The sequence below is a fragment of the Ixodes scapularis genome, unplaced genomic scaffold (genome assembly GCF_016920785.2).
Source record: "Ixodes scapularis isolate PalLabHiFi unplaced genomic scaffold, ASM1692078v2 PGA_scaffold44__24_contigs__length_19508400, whole genome shotgun sequence".
Classification (NCBI taxonomy): Eukaryota; Metazoa; Arthropoda; class Arachnida; order Ixodida; family Ixodidae; genus Ixodes; species Ixodes scapularis.
This window is the reverse complement of record NW_024609873.1, coordinates 6,773,141-6,792,429: the sequence shown is the minus strand read 5'-3', so window position 1 is coordinate 6,792,429 and position 19,289 is coordinate 6,773,141. Positions and strand designations below refer to the sequence as shown.

General features: G+C 51.1%; 1 protein-coding gene across 1 annotated transcript in view; it reads right to left on the bottom strand.

The window, feature by feature from the left end:
• Window positions 1–19,289, bottom strand: part of LOC8051300 (ecdysone receptor) — a 210,975-nt gene that overhangs the window by 123,960 nt on the left and 67,726 nt on the right. The window contains exon 2 of the mRNA XM_040205666.3: window positions 7,492–7,565. The gene's annotated coding sequence lies outside the window, so the exon portion shown is untranslated. The remainder of the gene's footprint in view (window positions 1–7,491; window positions 7,566–19,289) is intronic.

Sequence of the window (19,289 nt, the reverse complement as noted above, 5' to 3'; positions counted from 1 at the left end):
CCTCCATGGCATAAACACGCATAAGAGGCAACGGCCCCTAGAGAACGAGGTAGGTCACGTGGAAAGCCCAGCATCTCGTTCTGCCTATTTTGGATCTAATGTGTCGTGCAAAGACGACGCCGCACGCATTCCATGAAAACGCCAACGACGCTGACTTCCCGACGACAACCTATGCGTGCCTTGCACCTACGTCACATGATGATGTCGAACACCGGTATCCACCATGCCGGTTGGTAATAGACTCGACGGCCCTTCGCAGCGAGAGCAAATGGTAAACTGCGCCGCACTCGGCAGTACCAATTACTACGTATATCCCGACGATCGTCCGATCGTTTCGTCGGCATGCTCCGCGAGACAGAGTAGCCGTCAAGTGAGAGAAAGTACGAGCGGCAGGAAAGAAATGCGGTCGCGGATTACCGAGTTTGCGGGACGTATTTCATAGCGGCCAGCGACGGCACTTTTCTACCGTTGCTTACGTTCGCGCAGGCCTTTGCATCGGCTTTTTGCCCGTTCGTGGTGTAGATGGCCTTAGCCTTTCGTTACATCACGCCGTTTCCACGCTTCCAGCGCACCTTCGGGGCTCCCGGCCGAGTACGGGCGAGTGTCGCGCCGCGAGCCCGGCCAGACGGCGATCGGTCGGCGGCGGCCCCCGTGTGCAAGCTCGCCGAGACGCCGCCGCCCGAAGCACCGCTTTGTGCCACCCGCGGGACGGTATACCCTTAGCAAGGAGCAAAAATATGCAGGCAAGCCGGTGGGGAAACATCATAATATAAACCCTCAGACAACGAGCTTGTTCTCCGTTATTCGATTCATCCTTGTCTCAAAGTTTAGGTTATGACGGTAATCTTGCGTTCTTTACAAATATTTCGCAAAATCGTAACAATTTTTCTACAAGCGACTCCTAGAGCCGTTCTTCAAATTTTAAAACCTGTTATCAAGATTTTTTTTTTTTTTTTTTTTTTTTTTGCGACGCCACATTTTTTGGCGTCAAAACTTTGTCTGCGGCATATCCAAATGTTCTGCTCGTATCGCAATCGCACCAATGCGACAGTACAACCTAAACGCGAGCCAGCGCTCTATACAGTGAGTACGATTAAATTACAAACAACGACCCCAGTCCAAAAAACAAAAAAGCGTCTCTCGCACTAGTGTTTTAAATTCGCGTCTTGCAGCGATAGTGGCACCGCGGTGCGAGAATCGCGCTCCCTAGCTCCTCTATGATTGGCCTCATAATCAATGGGCTTGCCTACACCTTCCTGACCTGAAAAAAATAAAGTAAGGCTCTAATACTTCTCGCATATAGCGAAGCTAGCATTAATTACACGTCGCAGACCCATCCTCGTACTGCTGTTCTACGACGATCATCCAGAAGACAGTCATTTTGATAGGCGCCAGTGCGCCCCCTATAAGTCGTGAATGTTTCGAATAATGGAGATGCCCAAAAAAAAAATACGTCTCTATTTTATTTTAAGAGGCTTAGGCTATTTTTACAGTATTGTTTTAACATTTTATAAAATTGTCAGGTTTCATTAAACTACCTGCAACGTTCGAAATTAATGAAAAGAAAAAAAAGCCTTTGTTTCGAAAGGAAACACTCACGGTAAACCCCAGGAAAAAAAAAGAAAAAAAAAAAGAAGTGTTTTCATTTGTGACACGGCTTCTTGAGTTCGTCCTGAATTTGCCGTTATGAACGGACTGTCGTCTGCAGTTCATGAACCTCGTGTTTAAAGGATCTCCGTTCCTATCGAATAAATTTGAAACATTTCTTTTTTATTGCAATCAGTCCCGCAGGCAGTGGAAAAAAAAAAAAGAGAAAAACAGCGTTCAGCGTTCTATTCCTTGGACGGTATCCCGCGCCAATCTCCACCGACCCTCCTGCTCTGGCATCATTAAACAAACGCGCGGAGGACCAAAACAGAAGAAAAACACAAGTGGGAGAGAAACGAAAAACATCATTGCAGTCGGCAAAACTCAAACGCGTTCCAGCAAAAAAACTAAAATAAATAAATAATAATTAAAAAAAAAATAAGCTTACTTGCATGCGCTAGCTACCGTCACTTCCGACAGCTCAAAACATTGCGACAACTTCCAACTGGTTTCTCTAAAATCTTCGCACGTCCACCCAACCCAAGTTTAACCTGAAACCTCGCGCAACGCCCGAACAATACGAATAAAATGTCCGACGACGACCGTTCTTTCGGGCGCTTTTCACAAACCTCCCTTTTTTTCTTTAACAACCTAGCCCCAAAGTTCTCTCTGACGTCTTTTTCAGGCACCGCCCAAAGTCGTAAGTAACGGCAACAGTTTTTTTTTCTTTTTATTTATTTATTTTTCCTGCGCTCCGAGGCAAGCAGTCGTGCAAATTTATCGCCCAAAGAGTCTGACACACCGCCGCGCTCGTAGCAGACGACAGACGAGATGGGAACGGGGAAGACAGCAGACGGCCAAGTCGACGCGCACGCGCAAAATACACTCAACATGTATAACTTTCACCCACAAACAAGAAAAAAAACGACCTAAAAAGTTCATTTAGCTTTAAATAAATAAAAAAAGAAATTGAAGCTTATAATGGAAACCCTAATGCAACAAACCATAGAAACTTTCTTCTTTTTTTTTTGTTCTGTTAACGACACTGCATACTCTGGAGCAGAACAAAAATTAGAGATAAAATATTAAGTATTCCGACGCCCGAATCCAATATCAAACGCGCAATATACTCCGTACAAAACAAACAAAAGATGGGATAAGAAAAAAAAATCGAGTGAAGCAGACGACGACGGTCACGGGCAGCAGACGACATGCGGTCAAATCCCGCCGCCGCCGCCGCCGCGGTTATCGGGTTGAAGAGCGCGAAGAGACACGCGGTCGGAATCCTAAGCAGCCTATCTTATTTTTAAAAGGCTTATCTTTTATCGGGTTTATTTATGTACACCGAGAGGCCGCCGAGATACCGCACACACAACCACACAGATGCACACAGACAAGGAAAAATAAACACACACACACACATGCGGATTGCCCTTACCCGGAGCAAACTCCTTCAAAACTCTTTCTCCGGGTCGCAAAAAAAAAAAATAAAAAAAAAAATAACACGAATAATGTAATACACTTCGCTCGCTCCGCCGGCCAGAAAGGGAGGAAAAGTGAAACCAGGCCTAAATCAGCTTTGCGTTGCCAAAAACACGCCATAAAGTTTCTTCCTCGGTTTTCTTTCAGACAAGTGAAAACGCCCAAGCACACACACACACGCACAAAAAAATATATAAAATAAAGGTTTTCCTCGTCTTCAGCAAAAACTAAACATCCCACCTTTGGCATTCCCTATCGTGTATTCTTTTTTTTTTTTTTTCGCTTATGCACAAGCGTCGTTGTTTACGCACCATTTCTTTTTTTTTTTTTTTTCCTCTATTTCTGCTTTTGCATTTACATTCGTTCAAAGTGTGAGCGCGCCGGTTCCTCTTCTTTTTTTCGGTTTCGATTTTTTGTTTTCCCGAGAGTCTAGTCTGGGTCGAGGGCAAATTCCAGCAGAAACGTCATACTCTATCACACGGGAGAAAGCGGGTTGCAACAAAAAGGCAAATCAAATAGAGGGAAGGCGGGGAAAGGAGGAAAACGACTTCCGGGAGAACCTTGACCCTTTTCGTCATCCTCTACCTCTCGTGGCTAAAAAAATGCTAAGCTCATCTTTCTCCCTCCTTTTTATTTTTTTTTTTCTTCCTTACGTTACACGCGAGTACGGAATACCGGAAGTGAAAGAGAACACGAACCGGAAATATGTCGAGAGAAAAAAAAAACTGCAAAACGAACCAGTGTGTACAGTCTACCCCGTCCCGCGGCGTCAAGCAAAACCGCGGGAAAAGGTGCCTCAGCCGGAAAGTGTGAAACTGAGTAGCTTTAGTACGATTCGTGAGTCTGATTGATTGAGTTTGATTAAACTCATAGAATGAGTGAAAACTGTAAAATTTCCGGTTGTTAGTCCCCTGCCGCGTCCCACACGCAAGCCTTCTTGGCTTACTTACGTAGGTACAGAGAAAAATGTATTAAAAAAAAAAGAAAATAAATTGTATTGTACTGTCCGGCGCTATCAAAGACAAAGAGGCGAAAGCTTAGCTCCGTAAAATTCATTGTTTAGGAGAGAGCTGGGAAGGTATCCCATTTGGCGACGAGACGCACTCGATCTGGCACTCAGTGTTGCTGAAGTTATTGGATAAGGCAAAGAAGCAATTGCGGGACGTTCGCGCTCACGTTGTCCGCAGCGGTACCCAGGTATTTCCCCAGGAGTTGACATTAGGGAGTTTTCGTAGACCGCGCTGCCCCCTCCGCTAAGCGTTCCGCAACGAAGAAGTTGCTACTGCGCCTGCGCGCCGATAGCCTTGACTGTGGAGTTCCCGCTATCGTAGCGGGTTGCGGAGGGCCTTGCCGGACGGCGAAAACGATCTACGAAAACTCCCTATTAAGAGGGAAGGGGGGGGGGGGGGGGGGAGGAAGGGGTGCGTAGGGAAATCACTGGCGGTACCTTCTCGAGCAACAAAACAGGTTGTGCCCCACGTGTCCCCACGACGCCACGCCAAACTCTCGAGATTTATTATGTTAAACAGAGGGACCTTAACGTGCACGACACGCAGGTAGAAACGTAAATGACGCTACCGTAGTGTTTCCCACCGTGGAAGAGAGAGGCGTCGTAACAAAACCAGAAAGGGGGACGAAATTCCACTCGGGCTTCGAGCATCCCCCGACGGGGCGCTGTCGGGTTGGTGGGGCTAGAGTTCCTGTATACACCAACTCATGTTTACAAACAAACCGGAGCGCCCCTAGCGGACGTCACCGGCGCCGCGCATGCGCCGTGGATGGTGGGCAAGAAGCCCGCCGTCGCCCATAAACAAACCATTGAATTGCGTTGTTGTCGGCGTCGGTGGGAGTCCCCGTGCTCTTTTTCGCGTTAAAATTGTTGATTCTACGTCCTCCCAACAATGTCTGACTACTTCAGCGGCTTCAGCAAAACTATCGAGGCAAAACTTTGCGTGAATAATGTGACGTGCGGCGATTCATTTCACGTGGACGCCGCAGAATGGGCGCTAAAGCCTGACTCCCACGTCGAGATTCTGCTCGCTATTTTCAGTCGCGACGTCGCTCGGACTGCAAAAGCGTGGACCGTAGCTGAGATGGTGGACATCGATACTGAAAACCTCAAGTAGAATCGGGCATTACAAGTCGGCGATGGCCACTGGTAACAATGATCAACAACTTCTTGTATCTGTTTACACTTAGCCGACTTACCCCAACCAACCTTCAAAAGTGTTTTGACGCCTGCACTTAGTTCTTATCGCAATTACCGGGTCAACGTTTGGTTTACGAGCCGCTGTCGTTTGAACGAACTGACGACAAAAAGCAGCCAAGTTTGAAAGAGCAGACGAAAGTTCGAACGCACGCGCAATGGAGTACGGACAAGAAGCACCGCGTCCCGCGTCAACAAACCATTTGAATGTCACGTTGTCGGCGTCTGTGTGAGTCTGCATACTCTTTTTCGCGTTGGAGTTGTCGATTCTACGTCCTCATCGCAATGTCTTACTTTTACCCCTTCAATCGCCTGAGCGAAATTATCAAGGCTCGTTACGCCGCTAAACTTTCCGTAAATAATTTGACGTGCGGTGATTCATTCGCATGAACGCTGCAGAATGGACGCCAAAACTATGATGAGATTCTTGTAGCTATTTTCGGTCGCGACGTCGCTCGTGCTGCAAAAGTGTAAAAGGTAGCGGCGATGATCGACGTCGATACTGAAAATCGGAAGCGGGAACAGACAAAGCGTAACAAGTAGGTGATGGCCACCGGTACCAATAAATAACATCTTGTATCTACTGTTTACAACGAGCCTACTTAAGTATTTTGAGGCCTGCAATTACTTCTTATTGCAATCACCGGGTCAAAGTTTGGTCTACGGGCCGCTTTTGTTTGAACGAGCAGACGACAAAAAGCAGACAACTTTGAAAGAGCAGACGAAAGTTCGAACGATCAGGCGGCCGTGTGAATTTGAAGACGCACTGAATCCGTGGGTGGTCCGGACAACTTGGGGGTTTTCTCTCGGTCATGTTGGAACAAAGCAAATACATCTGGCGACTACAAATTGTGGCCCGCACACGCAATCGTAGTTCGACAGCGTCAGGTTTGCCCTTTTCACGGCCGCTATCCACGTTCTCGGACGAACGGAGGGTGCAAAAACACATGAAAACTGATCTTCAAACCTTCCAAGACTCTCTTGGTAAAGCCCCCATCGCAGCATTTTGACAAGAAGGCAGGTTTTTTGTCTCGTTTCTTCCAAAGGAACACAGGAATGCATGTCTGGCACGGCGACTTCTGCCCACCGCCCCAGACCGGAAGTGCGTCCGGCGCGCCACCACCGCGGCGTGACGTAGGAGAGTTGAGTTGGTGTATAGGCTCCCTACGGGAGCCAGAGTTGCGCATTTGTTTTCCCCGCGCCGCCACGCCGCTATTCGCCGAGATCCATCACGTGAGGAGCAAAGCATCCGTTGGCGTGCAAGAAAGCCACCTTTACGGTCGCTCCGCCGACGTTTCTCTTGCCCCGGCGTATGTTTCCCTGCTTTCCGCCTCCTTTTCCTCCTCTCCTCTTTTCCATGCGCGGCGGCGCGCGCGGCGCCGCTATTCGCCAAATTTAGTCACGTGAGGAGCAAAGCATCCAGCTCGTGCGGGAAAGCCGGCGCTACGGCCACGCGCCGAGGTTGAATGCGCAACTCTGCTACCGTAGGTAGCTATACAGGAACTCTAGGTGGGGCTCGGCGCGGTCGCGCGGCCTCGAAAACGCGTGGCCAAATAAGGACGGTTCCTCGAGCTCCTGACCGGCTGCGCCGTCTCACGGTGTTTCTCATAAAGGGGAGCGATCCTTCGACACACTCGCTCCGTGGAGAGGCGGTGCTGTTCCCGTACATCGCTTCTGGCACCGTGGTCGTTCCCGACATAAGAACTGCACGAGAGACACTCCCCCGAATTCCCAGGGAGAAAGGCGTCACTTGGCCATTGAGCAACGACGAGCCATTTCTCTGACGTCAAGGCAGGGAAGGAGCCTAGGCCCTCGTCTTTCTTTCCTCGAAGATTGGCACCCAGAAAAAACGAAGCATAATGCTCGATGTGCCTAATTAAGACCCAACGCACACTGGACATTAACCTAACAACTGTTTGGGCGGTTTTTTTTTTTTTGTTTCTTTAGTTTTTGCATTACAGCAGAGTGCAGTTGTGCCTCTTCTATGCTGACTGGAACGCGTCGTCTGTTGGGCGATACCGCCAACGGATTAAAAGCGGTTCCGAAGTGGCAATGAATGATGTCACAAAAGCCGGCGTGCCACGTTGTCGGACGTCGCGATCCTGGCGGTTGGTTGTAGAAGTACCAAGGATTACGAAATGAGGGGAAGAAAAAAAAAGGGGGGGGGGAGGGTGGAGAAGAAAGGGCGCACTTAGTGCCTAAGAACACTCACTCACTTTCGGTTTGAGCGCGCTGGAGGGTCAAGATGGATTAATCCGTGGTCTCATGGGACGATCTTCGAGATGTACTCCTGCACACAACAAAGAGAAGGCGGCGATGTAGACGAGACGCCATAAACAACAAAACACGCAAGCACACACACACACGCGTAACAACCAAAGCTCTGTTTCTCTCTCTCTCTCTCTCTCTCTCGCACACACACACGCACAAATGGCACAAAATATCACTGCACCCCCGCGGGGAAGTATATGGGGTCGGAACATGGACGACCGTGCGGCGGTGTTTGCCGTCGCTACTCTGGCATTCCCTGGGACCGGCGTCGTTGTCTCATCCTCGGCAAAACAAAGAAAAAAAGAAAATTTGGTTTTAACGACGGTTTGCTTACCAAGGGGTAGGCGTATGGGTTACGCGGTTTAGGCGAACGTTACGCGTTTACCACACGCTGCGGTAAGAGAAAAGGTCTCGCATTTTCGACTCCCTCGACCGCAGCTGCATAGTGCCCTCGCTCATTTACGCACGGTCAGCGCAGGACTGGGTGCGACGAGCAGTTTCAAAGGGCGCGTTCGGTTTTCTTTTAATTGCTCGGGCCTCGAAATGTTCGCGTGAACTTAATACCAGCCTACACAAAAATAGAACTTCGTGGCATTTCGACGCTTGTTTCCGTCATTTTGTAAGTTATAATACCCCCATTGCTTTGACGTTTCGAGGTTCATCGCAGAACCGTCCTGATTGGATAGAAGAGTCGGCTTCCCATAGGCTACCAAGTGCTGCTCGGTACTCGTTCGGGACTCGTCGAACCTATCCAGTCAGCAGGCTCCGTCACACCGAAACGAACCACTCCGGCCTCCGGCACGTGACGTAGACAAGCCGGCAGTACGGCCTTGGTACGTGCCAGGTGTGACACGGCGGCTGCCGCGTGGCTCTACACTGACGTCACACGAGCGGCCGTTGTGCTGGCCTCGCTCGCACATTTGGCACCACCAATTTCTACGTTTTTTTTTTCTTTGCAACAACAAGTAGGACTGACCCAGACTGGCCAGGCAGCACGTAGCCATGACGTCAACTGCGAGCCATGCATACACCTCACGCACTCCATAACGACCCCCGATTCTACAAAAAACAACTTTCGTCCTCCGGAAAAAAAAAAAAAAAAAAAGAGAAAGGGCCCGTTTTGTGGCTTATTTCGGGGAACAATGTCTCCAAACTGGCAAACAACCCTGACGCAACGTGGCGGCTCGCGCTCGGTACGTCCTAGCGGAGGGCAAGAGCGGAGGGGGCAAACGGGAAGGGAGAGGGGGCCACCCCTGGCTCGGACCCGGGGTTGTGACGTTCCTATTCCGGGCTCAGGCAGGCCCGGTGCCACACCAGCGAGCGACGACGGCAGAGGCAGCAGACGACTTTCCCAGAATCGCGGTCGGTCTCACGCACGCGGAGCGGGGACTCCACCCTTGGGCGGCCGGGTCGGCACGCGAGCTCCGGACCAGACCATTGGACGACAACAAAGAAACAACAAAGGCAACGACGTGCGGGCTGCTACGCCGCGGTCACGCCGACATCATGCCGTCAGTGCAGACTGAAGTCTTCCTTGTCTGACGGTCACATTGGCCACGGACAAACTGTTGGCAGACATGTTCGAAGCCAACATGCTTGCAATGTGCTTGACCCGAGTCCCATAGATGATTCTGTCATCACCATTTCCTCGGCTTTTGTGCGATGTAACAGCATGTGCCTGCGGCTTTACCAATCAGGCGCGCGCGAAATGGCGGGACGGCCAAGTTATCGAATAGTGACGACCCGCGCGGCCAAAAGCGTCTCTGTGGTCGCCCTTCGCGATGGGCCAAACGTTCCCTACGACGTCTAGGTTTCGATGATTTTGACCATCATCGACGGAACACAAGGTTTAGACTGTCCCCTTTGACGGTGTTGGTTTCCGACTGCGACGATTCTGAGCTTCCATCGTGCTTTTTTTTTTTTTTTTTTTTTTTTTACACGCATTTTTTAAAAGTGGTTGACAAGACGAGAACGACCAGAGAGGTCCTTCAGTTTTCCCGCCTCAAGAGCCAGCGTCCCACTTTTGGATAACGGCGTCTCATGAGCCTCGAGTGGGCACTCGCGGCCAAAGCACGACGGAAGGCAAGGAGAGCGTGCTGGAAGTCCCGGAAGAAACTCCGTGCCATTTTTCATCCGATCAGTGATTATTGCTTCGAGAGATATAGACATCCAAAATTTCTCGCTCCGAGAGTCCGTTGCAAACGGATTTGAGATTGTGAGGCCGCTCTAGATACACGAACCTGCCGACCGCGGTGGTCGAGCTGGAATGATCGATAAATATAAGGACACGATGGAAATACCGAGAGGTTCGCACGAAGCTTACTATATTCGGTACGTTATGCATGTTCGAGTCAGCAATTTGTTGGAAAACGACGCTTTTTCAACACCGGCGCCAAGCAGTCGCGGAGTTGCCGTATTCACGTGTGTAATGAAAAACAGACGCGAGAAAGAAAAAGAAAAACACGAACAGCGCTTAGTTTAACGTCTGTTGATGAACCCTGCCCTGCCCTCCGCGTCCTCCTGCGCAGTCTGTGCCCGTCATCAGTCACTCGGAACTCTTCGACTACGCCGGAAATGTGACGTGAGCAACGAGGCTGGTCGCTGCAGGGCAAAAGGATCATCCTTTCAATAGAACGCCATCCGTCAATAGCTTCTTCTCTGCCGCTATATTTTACTTTCCAGGGCCTGGCGGTGGTAGCTTTCCTTGGCCGAGGGAATCGTTCGATACACGACGTAGAGCCTTGTCAAAGCCGTTGGCGTTTGACCCGCACTGCGCTCCCTCGCAAACGACACGCAGTATAGAAAAAGCCGACCAGTCGCACCGGCAGCTTTGACAGTGTTGCGCACTATGCGTAAAACCAAGTATTAACCCCCCCCCCCCCCCCCCCCCCCCACGCTGTCTGCGCATGCGTCGGACGCAACGCCACAGCCCTGGCTTGACGTCAGAGACGCGCGTTGGTTCGCCGCTGCGAGGCAAGTGACGCCACCCGGCGGAGAATACGCGAGTTAGCGCAACTCGAGAGCACCGGAGTGATCGACGTGCGCGGCGAACAACGGAGCGTCCTGGCGGTCGAAACGCGAAACAACGGAACGGCAGGTGCGCGTAAACCTGACAAATTATGACGGCGTTTGTCGTGGCTAGACCGACGAACGACAAACACGCGTCGCAGACGTATTAACTTTTTCGCGGGCCTGAGCGGGCAGAGACTGTTAATACAACAAACTAAGGCGCGTGTTCGTGAACGGGCGTTGGGACGGAAGATGGCTGCTGGTTGTCACCATGTCCGCGAAGAGTGAGTGTCGGCGGGTTTACTACGGTTCATCGAATGCCATTTCATCGAAGCACGTCTTAGAGAATGGGCACGTTTTATCGAAGCACGGTTTGGAGAAAGCAAAGCCTCAGTTTAGAGAAACGCAGTTCATCGAACTGCGTTTCTTTAGATAGTGAACTAGAAATTTTGTGGGTACGCTTGAGTCACCCTTCGTTGCCCATCATTGTTGGCGCCTGCTATCGCCCTCCAGGCCGAGATAGTACTTTTGTTACGAAGCTGCACGCTTGCATGGAGCAAATTTTTTCTTTATTTCCCAGTAGTACTGTTATTTTTGGCGGCGATTTTAATTACCCCGGGGTCAACTGGAAAGAGGAAGAAATAAACTCTTGGGTGGCCCATTCAGAAGTGTCCAGTTTTGTTGACTTGATGAATAGCTACGGTTTAACTCAAACTGTATTGGAACCCACAAGAAATAATTCTGTTTTGGATCTTGTTTTTACCTCGAGTGCAGAAAATGTAAAATCGGTTCGTATTCTTGAGAAAATCAGCGACCATAACACAGTCCTAGTAGAAATGTCTCTGCCAGTAATAGGTAAAAAAATAACCCCTAAAACCATAAACGTCTACAGTAGAGTTAATGAAAACGCTCTAAACGAGTCCTTTGAGCTGTTTGCTTCGGAATACGAGCTGCATTTTAGCGAAAGAACAGTCGAGCGCAACTGGGAAATGCTCAAAAATGAATTTAGGCGTATAAAGTCTGATTTTGTGCCTCAGATGGTTTTAAGGACGAGTGCTGATCAACCATGGTTTACAAATATCCTTAGGAAAATAAATAACAAAAAGAAACGTCTTTATGTCAAAGCAAAAATTACAAACCATGCGTCTGACTTCACTAAGTATAATGACTGCTGTAAAGAGTTTAAAAGTAACATCAAGAAGGCAAAGGATAAATATTACAAGCAAGACCTACTTAACTTATTAATAAACAATCCCCAAAAATTTGGGAAAAGTATATGTCCGAGAAAAGATGATTCGCTTCCTAAATTGTGCAACGAACACAACGAAGTGCTAACGAACCTTGAATCAGCTACCGTCTTTAATAACTACTTTGCATCCGTATTTACCTTAGAACAATTACCTGTACCCAGTGATCAAATATGTAAACCAATTAACGTCTACTGTGAACCTATCACTTTTAACCCCTATGGCATTTTGAGTGCGATAGAAAGGCTCTCCCGAAGTTCAGGTCCTGGTGATGACGAAATCTGTCCTAAACTTCTCAAATTAACAAAGAACATATCCTGTCGCCTTTTGTGTCGCTTGTTCCAACAATCGCTCGACTTAACTTCCCTTCCCGCAGACTGGAGATTCGGGAGAGTTTTACCCATTTTTAAGACCGGCAATAAAAACGACTCATCAAATTATAGACCCATATCACTAACTAGTGTGCCTTGCAAGATTATGGAACATGTCATCTACTCCCACATTATGAACTATATGTCAGAACATCAATTAATATGTAATAGTCAGCATGGCTTCAGGAAGGGATATTCATGCGAATCCCAACTTTTTGAGTTCGTTACTGATCTACATAACAACTTCCACTCGTCTCACCCTACTGACGCCATCTTCATTGATTTCTCAAAAGCATTCGACACGGTTCCTCACCAACGTCTCCTATATAAACTTTCAAAACTAAACATTCACCCTTCTATTATCCACTGGATCGCTCAATTCTTAAGTAACCGTAACCAGGCTGTCCACCTGGGGCAGGACAAATCACCTAGCCTTCCCGTAATATCAGGTGTTCCGCAGGGCAGCGTTTTGGGTCCGCTTTTATTTCTTATCTATATTAATGACCTTCCTCTCCATATAACATCTTCCATAAGGCTTTTCGCAGATGATTGTGTTATTTATCGTCGTATTACTAAACCTGAAGAGTCTTTAATATTGCAGCAGGATTTAAATATGTTTTCACTATTGTCACGGGTGGTGACCAAAAGAAACAATAAATACACAGAAAGAAATAGACGTTTAATGTGGCGAACTTGTGCCAAAAATAAAAAGGAAATAGAAAAATAACAACAGAGCGTCGCGGGCGTCGAAGGCGGCGAAGCAGCAAGGTCGAACGCTGAGGCGATACTGACTCGACAAGGTCGCGGGCGGCCTCTTATCTAGAGTGCGCCGCTATCTCGAAGATTCGGCGAAAGCGGTTCGAGCGTCGGGTGATCGGGGCGAGAATGAACACGCACTTTCTAGAAAACAAAAGCAGGGATAAATGATAGAAGTTACGTGCGGCACATGAATAAACGGGAACTTTCTGGAGGACCGTGACCGAGCGTTGCTTTCTCAGCCTTGCGCGCGGCATTACTCCCCCCTTTAAAAGTGCATCGCCCCGATGCAGTGTAAAACAAATCAAAATAAAAAAGAACGATAAACTAAAGAGTCTTTTGGAGCACAAAAGGTCCACAGTCCTATCGAGCGTAGTACGGCTTCAGGCGCACGACGTGGACGACCTCAGGTCGTGGTGGGCGGCGTGACGATGTTCGTGTTCCGTCGGGCATCACCTCGTAGTTCAGCTCGCCGAGGCGACGAAGTACCTTGTATGGTCCAAAGTACCGTTTCAGCAGTTTCTCACTGAGGCCGCGGCGACGGATGGGCGTCCATACCCACACCCTATCACCGGGCTGGAAGTGGACGTCCCTGCGACGAAGGTTGTAGCGGCCGGCGTCGACGCGTTGTTGGGCTTCAATACGGTGTCTGGCGAGCTGGCGGACTTCTTCTGCCCGTTGGGCAACCACCTGGGCGTCGTCGCTTCCGTCGAGAGCCGGTTCGTGGGGTAACATCGCGTCCAGCATTGTCGTTACCCTGCGCCCATGCACCAGTTGAAAGGGTGTCACTCCGGTGGTCTCTTGTACGGCCGTGTTGTAGGCAAAGGTGACGTACGGCAGCACCTCGTCCCATGTCTTGTGCTCGACGTCGACGTACATGGAAATCATGTCGGCGATGGTCTTGTTGAGTCTTTCCGTGAGCCCGTTGGTCTGCGGGTGGTACGCCGTGGTGCGACGATGGCTGGTGTGGCTGAGACGCAGGATTTCTTGGGTCAGCTGTGCCATGAACGATGACCCTCGGTCTGTGATCAGGACTTCAGGGGCGCCATGCCGGAGGACGATGGACTCGATGAAAAACTTGGCGACTTCCACAGCAGTCCCTGAAGGGAGGGCTTTTGTTTCGGCGTACCGCGTGAGATAATCTGTGGCGACGATTATCCAGCGGTTTCCCGATGTTGACGGCGGAAAGGGGCCAAGTAGGTCCATTCCGATCTGCTGGAACGGTGCGGTCGGGGAAGCAATCGGCTGCAGGAGACCGGCCGGTTTCGTTGGCGGTTTCTTACGTCGCTGGCACTCGTGGCACGATCGGGTGTAGAGGTGGACGGCTTTGGGGAGCTTTGGCCAGTAATACTTTTCACGAATACGGGCCAGTGTTCGGCTGTAACCGAGGTGTCCCGACGTCGGGTCGTCGTGACATGCTTGAAAGATCTCCTCCCGAAGGTCGGTCGGGATTACCAGCAACCACGGTGTGCTGTTGTCGCCGAAGTTCTCTTTGTAGAGTACACCTTGTCGAATGGCGAAGGTCGGCAATACTCGTGAGAAGACACGTGGCACGGTACCCCCACCCCCTTCCAGGTGCTTGATTAATGCGCGCAGCTCAGGATCGTCCCGTTGACGTCGTGCCATGTCGTCGGCGTTTACAGCTCCTAGGAAGCTCTCGTCGTCATTGTCGTCGCTGCAGCCGGAAGGAGTTTCGACGGGGGCTCTGGACAAGCAGTCGGCGTCGCTGTGCTTCCGGCCGGACTTGTAGACCACTGTCATGTTAAACTCTTGTAGTCGGAGGCTCCATCGAGCAAGACGTCCTGACGGGTCCTTCAGGTTAGCAAGCCAGCAGAGCGAATGGTGGTCCGTGACTACACGGAACGGGCTCCCGTACAAGTACGGGCGGAACTTCGTGATTGCCCAGACGACCGCAAGGCATTCTTTTTCAGTCGTGGAGTAATTTCGCTCCGCCTTGGACAATGTCCGACTTGCGTAGGCGATGACTCGCTGGATGCCTTCTTGCACTTGGACTAGTACTGCGCCCAGTCCCGCGTTACTTGCGTCCGTGTGAATTTCTGTTTCCGCATCCTGGTCGAAATGTCCAAGCACAGGAGGAGTCTGGAGTCGTCGTTTCAGTTCGTCGAATGCCTGCTGTTGCTCCTCGGCCCATTCGAACTTCTCGGCGTCCTTCGTGAGATTCGCAAGTGGTGCGGAAATCCTTGCGTAATCCCGAACGAAGCGTCGATAATAGGCACAAAGTCCAAGGAATCTTCGCACGGCCTTCTTATCTGTCGGCGCTGGAAATGCCGCGACGGCGCGAGTCTTCTCGGGGTCTGGGCAGACGCCTTCGTTACTAACCACGTGGCCAAGGTACTTCAGTTCGTCATAGGCGAACCGGCACTTTGACGGCTTGAGTGTGAGTCCGGCGGTCTGAATGGCTTGAAGAACAGCTCGGAGTCGTCTCAAGTGCTCGTCGAAGTCAGCTGAAAATACTACGACGTCGTCCAGGTAGACGAGACAGCTCTGCCACTTCAGCCCTGCCAGTACGGTGTCCATGACACGCTGGAAAGTTGCTGGCGCCGTGCATAGTCCGAAGGGCATCACCTTGAACTCGTAGAGTCCATCCGGCGTGACGAAGGCTGTCTTCTCTCGGTCCCGTTCGTCGACCTCGATTTGCCAGTAGCCGCTCTTCAGGTCCATCGATGAAAAGTATCGAGAGTGGCGCAGCCGGTCTAGAGTGTCGTCGATGCGGGGCAGTGGGTAGACGTCTTTCTTCGTAACCGTGTTGAGCTGCCGGTAGTCCACGCAGAACCGAAGAGTTCCGTCCTTCTTCTTAACCAGCACGACTGGAGAGGCCCATGGACTGCTTGAAGGTTGGATTATGTCGTCATTCAGCATCTCTTGAACTTGCTGCTGGATCACCTCCCTTTCCTTCGCGGAGACTCTGTACGGTGATCGATGCACAGGGCGCGCGTCGTCCTCGGTAACGATGCGGTGCTTGGCAACCGCGGTCTGGCGCACCTTCGACGACGTCGCAAAGCAGTCGCGGTATTCGGCGAGGAGGTTAACCAGCTGACGTCGTTTAGAGTCCGGAAGCTTAGGGTCAATGTCGAGCTGCGCTGGCGACGTACTGTCTTGCTGGGACGGCGAGAATTCGTCAGTAATCGCGGTGATTTCGGCGGGGTTTCGGAGTTCCTCGACGTGGCCCACGGCTGCACCTTTCGTGAGGTGTTGCGTTTCGTTTCGGAAGTTCGTCACGAGGGCCACAGTCCGCCCATCCTGAAGTTCAGCTACTCCCCTTGCGACGCCTATGCCTCTTCCCAGGAGCAATTGGAGGTTTCCCTCGAGAAGAACTTCACCATAGGAAGCTTCATCGATCCCGACAAGTACGAAAACACTCGACCGCGGTGGTAGGTTTACGTGGTTTGCGAGGACTCGGACCGTGGGTGACGTCGCTTGGGGTTCCTCCGATGGTGGAGCAGGTTTTCGTAGCGTCAGCCGGTTTGTTCCGAGGTCGATGACGGCGCCATACTCGCAGAGAAAGTCCATTCCGAGGATAACGTCCCTCGAACAGTCTTGTAGAATGACGAACCTGACAGGGCACGTTTCACCGTGGATCTCGACGCGAGCAGTGCATCTCCCGACTGGTGTAATGAGATGTCCTCCGGCGGTTCGTATTTGGGGTCCTTCCCACGGCGTCATAACTTTCCGAAGGCGACGAGAGAGTCTCCCACTCAAAACGGAGTAATCCGCTCCGGTGTCGACGAGTGCTGTCGCGTCGTGGCCGTCGATGATAACGTTGAGGTTGTTCGACACTGTTACAGAGACGTCGTTTCGGGGCGTTGCGGCGTTAGAGTGGGAGAGCTCCGACGATCTTGGAGGATCTTGGCATCGTTCGTCTTCGGCAACACCACCTCCCGGCATTGCCGCGCCTAGTTTTCCCGACGGGACGCAATGGGTGACAGGCTGTCTCGGCGAGACCGGCGGAAGGGCGATGGCGAACGGAATACTCGGCGGGGAGACGACTCAGGAGTTGAAGAGCGGCGGAGGTAGTCCTCGATGTCCCGAGGTCGCTCTCCAAGACGTGGTCGAGGGTCGTTGGGCGCGAACCCTCGTAGGCCGAGCTGGCGGTAGGGGCATCGTCGGTAGATATGGTCGGCTTCCCCGCAGTGGTAGCACAACGGGCGTCGATCAGCCGTCCTCCACACGTCGGTCTTCCTTGGCGCAACTTGTTCTGGACGAACGTGTGCCCGATCTTCCTGGCGTCGGGAATGCTGCGGCTCTGGAAGCACACGTCCGGGAGGCGCCATGTACGGACGCGGCGCTGATGGTGCTCGGCGGAGCATTTCGGCGTAGCTTACGGCTGGCTCCTGCTGTGCTGCTGCGGTGACGGCAACCTCGGGATGGAAAGCTCGGTGAACTTCCTCTCGGACGACGTCGGCGAGTGAGAGTGAGGCTGGGCGATCTGCAGCAGGTAGAATCTTCCGGAGCTCTTCCCGGACGATATCCCGGACGATATCCCGAAGGCTGTCGACACCGGTGGTGCCCAGGTCCGGAAGTGTAGCTGCGACGGCTGAAGAAGTAGGCGCGCCGGCGAGTCGGTGGTAGTGGCCTGCTCGGGCCGTCAGTGCGCGCTCGATGTTCGTGGCTTCACTCACAAATGCATCGACGGTCGTCGGGGGATTGCGAACCAGGCCTCCAAAAATTTCTGCCTTGACGCCTCGCATGAGGATTCGAAGTTTCTTTTCCTCAGCGGCCTCCGGGTCTGCTCGGGCACTTAGACGCAGAACATCCTCTACAAAGCTGGTCAGGCTTTCATTGGGGCCCTGCACCCTTGTTTGAAGCAGGTCCTCTGCTCGCTGGCGACGATGGTGGTTAATGAATGTTCGTTTGAGTTCGGCGACGCAGGACTCCCATGTGGGGAAGGAGGCTTCGTGGTTTTCAAACCAGTGCCTCGCAGTGCCTTCAAGCGAGAAGTAAAGGTTGTGGAGGCACTGCTCAGTCGTCCATCCGTTGTGGCGGGCTACACGTTCGTAGTGTCGCAGCCAGTCTTCAATGTCTTCGTGGATCTCCCCGTGGAAAGGCGTCGGAGTCCGGGGTGCGACGGGCAGGACGACGACGCTGGCGGTGGACGGGTTCTGCGACGACTGGCTGTCCATCGTTGGTCTCGTTGGCTGCTTAGTCTTGGGCGGCAGAGGTCCGAATTCCGGGTGTAGGCCTTGGGTGCGACGACTGAACCGGATCTCGGAAGTGCTTTCGTTGGTTCTTCGTGGACTAGGCGTCGGACTTGGACTGCGGGCCCTCGGAGGGGTACGCGGCAGGGGCATGCGGTACCCCGCACCTCCACCAAAAATGTCACGGGTGGTGACCAAAAGAAACAATAAATACACAGAAAGAAATAGACGTTTAATGTGGCGAACTTGTGCCAAAAATAAAAAGGAAATAGAAAAATAACAACAGAGCGTCGCGGGCGTCGAAGGCGGCGAAGCAGCAAGGTCGAACGCTGAGGCGATACTGACTCGACAAGGTCGCGGGCGGCCTCTTATCTAGAGTGCGCCGCTATCTCGAAGATTCGGCGAAAGCGGTTCGAGCGTCGGGTGATCGGGGCGAGAATGAACACGCACTTTCTAGAAAACAAAAGCAGGGATAAATGATAGAAGTTACGTGCGGCACATGAATAAACGGGAACTTTCTGGAGGACCGTGACCGAGCGTTGCTTTCTCAGCCTTGCGCGCGGCACTATGGTGTAACACATGGCAGATGAAAGTTAATGTCACCAAGAGTAAACTATTAACATTCATTGGCCAACGAACGCCTGCAATACGAAATTATACATTACAAACTCTGCCTCTCGAAAAAGTGTCCAGCTACAAATATTTAGGTGTAACATTTTCAGACGACCTAACCTGGAATACCCACATTAACACTGTAGTTTCTAGTGCTTGTAAATCTCTAGGATATATCAAACGTAACCTTCACAGTACCCCGCATTGTGTTAAACTAACAGCCTATAAATCCTTTGTGAGGGCTAAATTGGACTATGCCAACTTTATTTGGTGGCCGCATCAAGCTTACCTTATTAACAAACTTGAATCAGTTCAGAATAAAGCATCTCGCTTCATATCTCATGACTACTCACGGACATCAAGCGTAACCGCACTTAAAACAAATCTAGACCTTTGCCCACTGGCCGAAAGAACTAAACTTGCTCGTCTTGTCATGTTCCACAAAATCTACTATTCCTCTTCGTCATTCCGAAACCATTACTGCCAACCTCCATCTCACATCTCCTTACGTCGTGACCACAGCCAGAAAATAAACCCTCTATTTGCGAGAACTAATAAATTTCGAAATTCCCCGCTCTCTCTAGCCATCAAT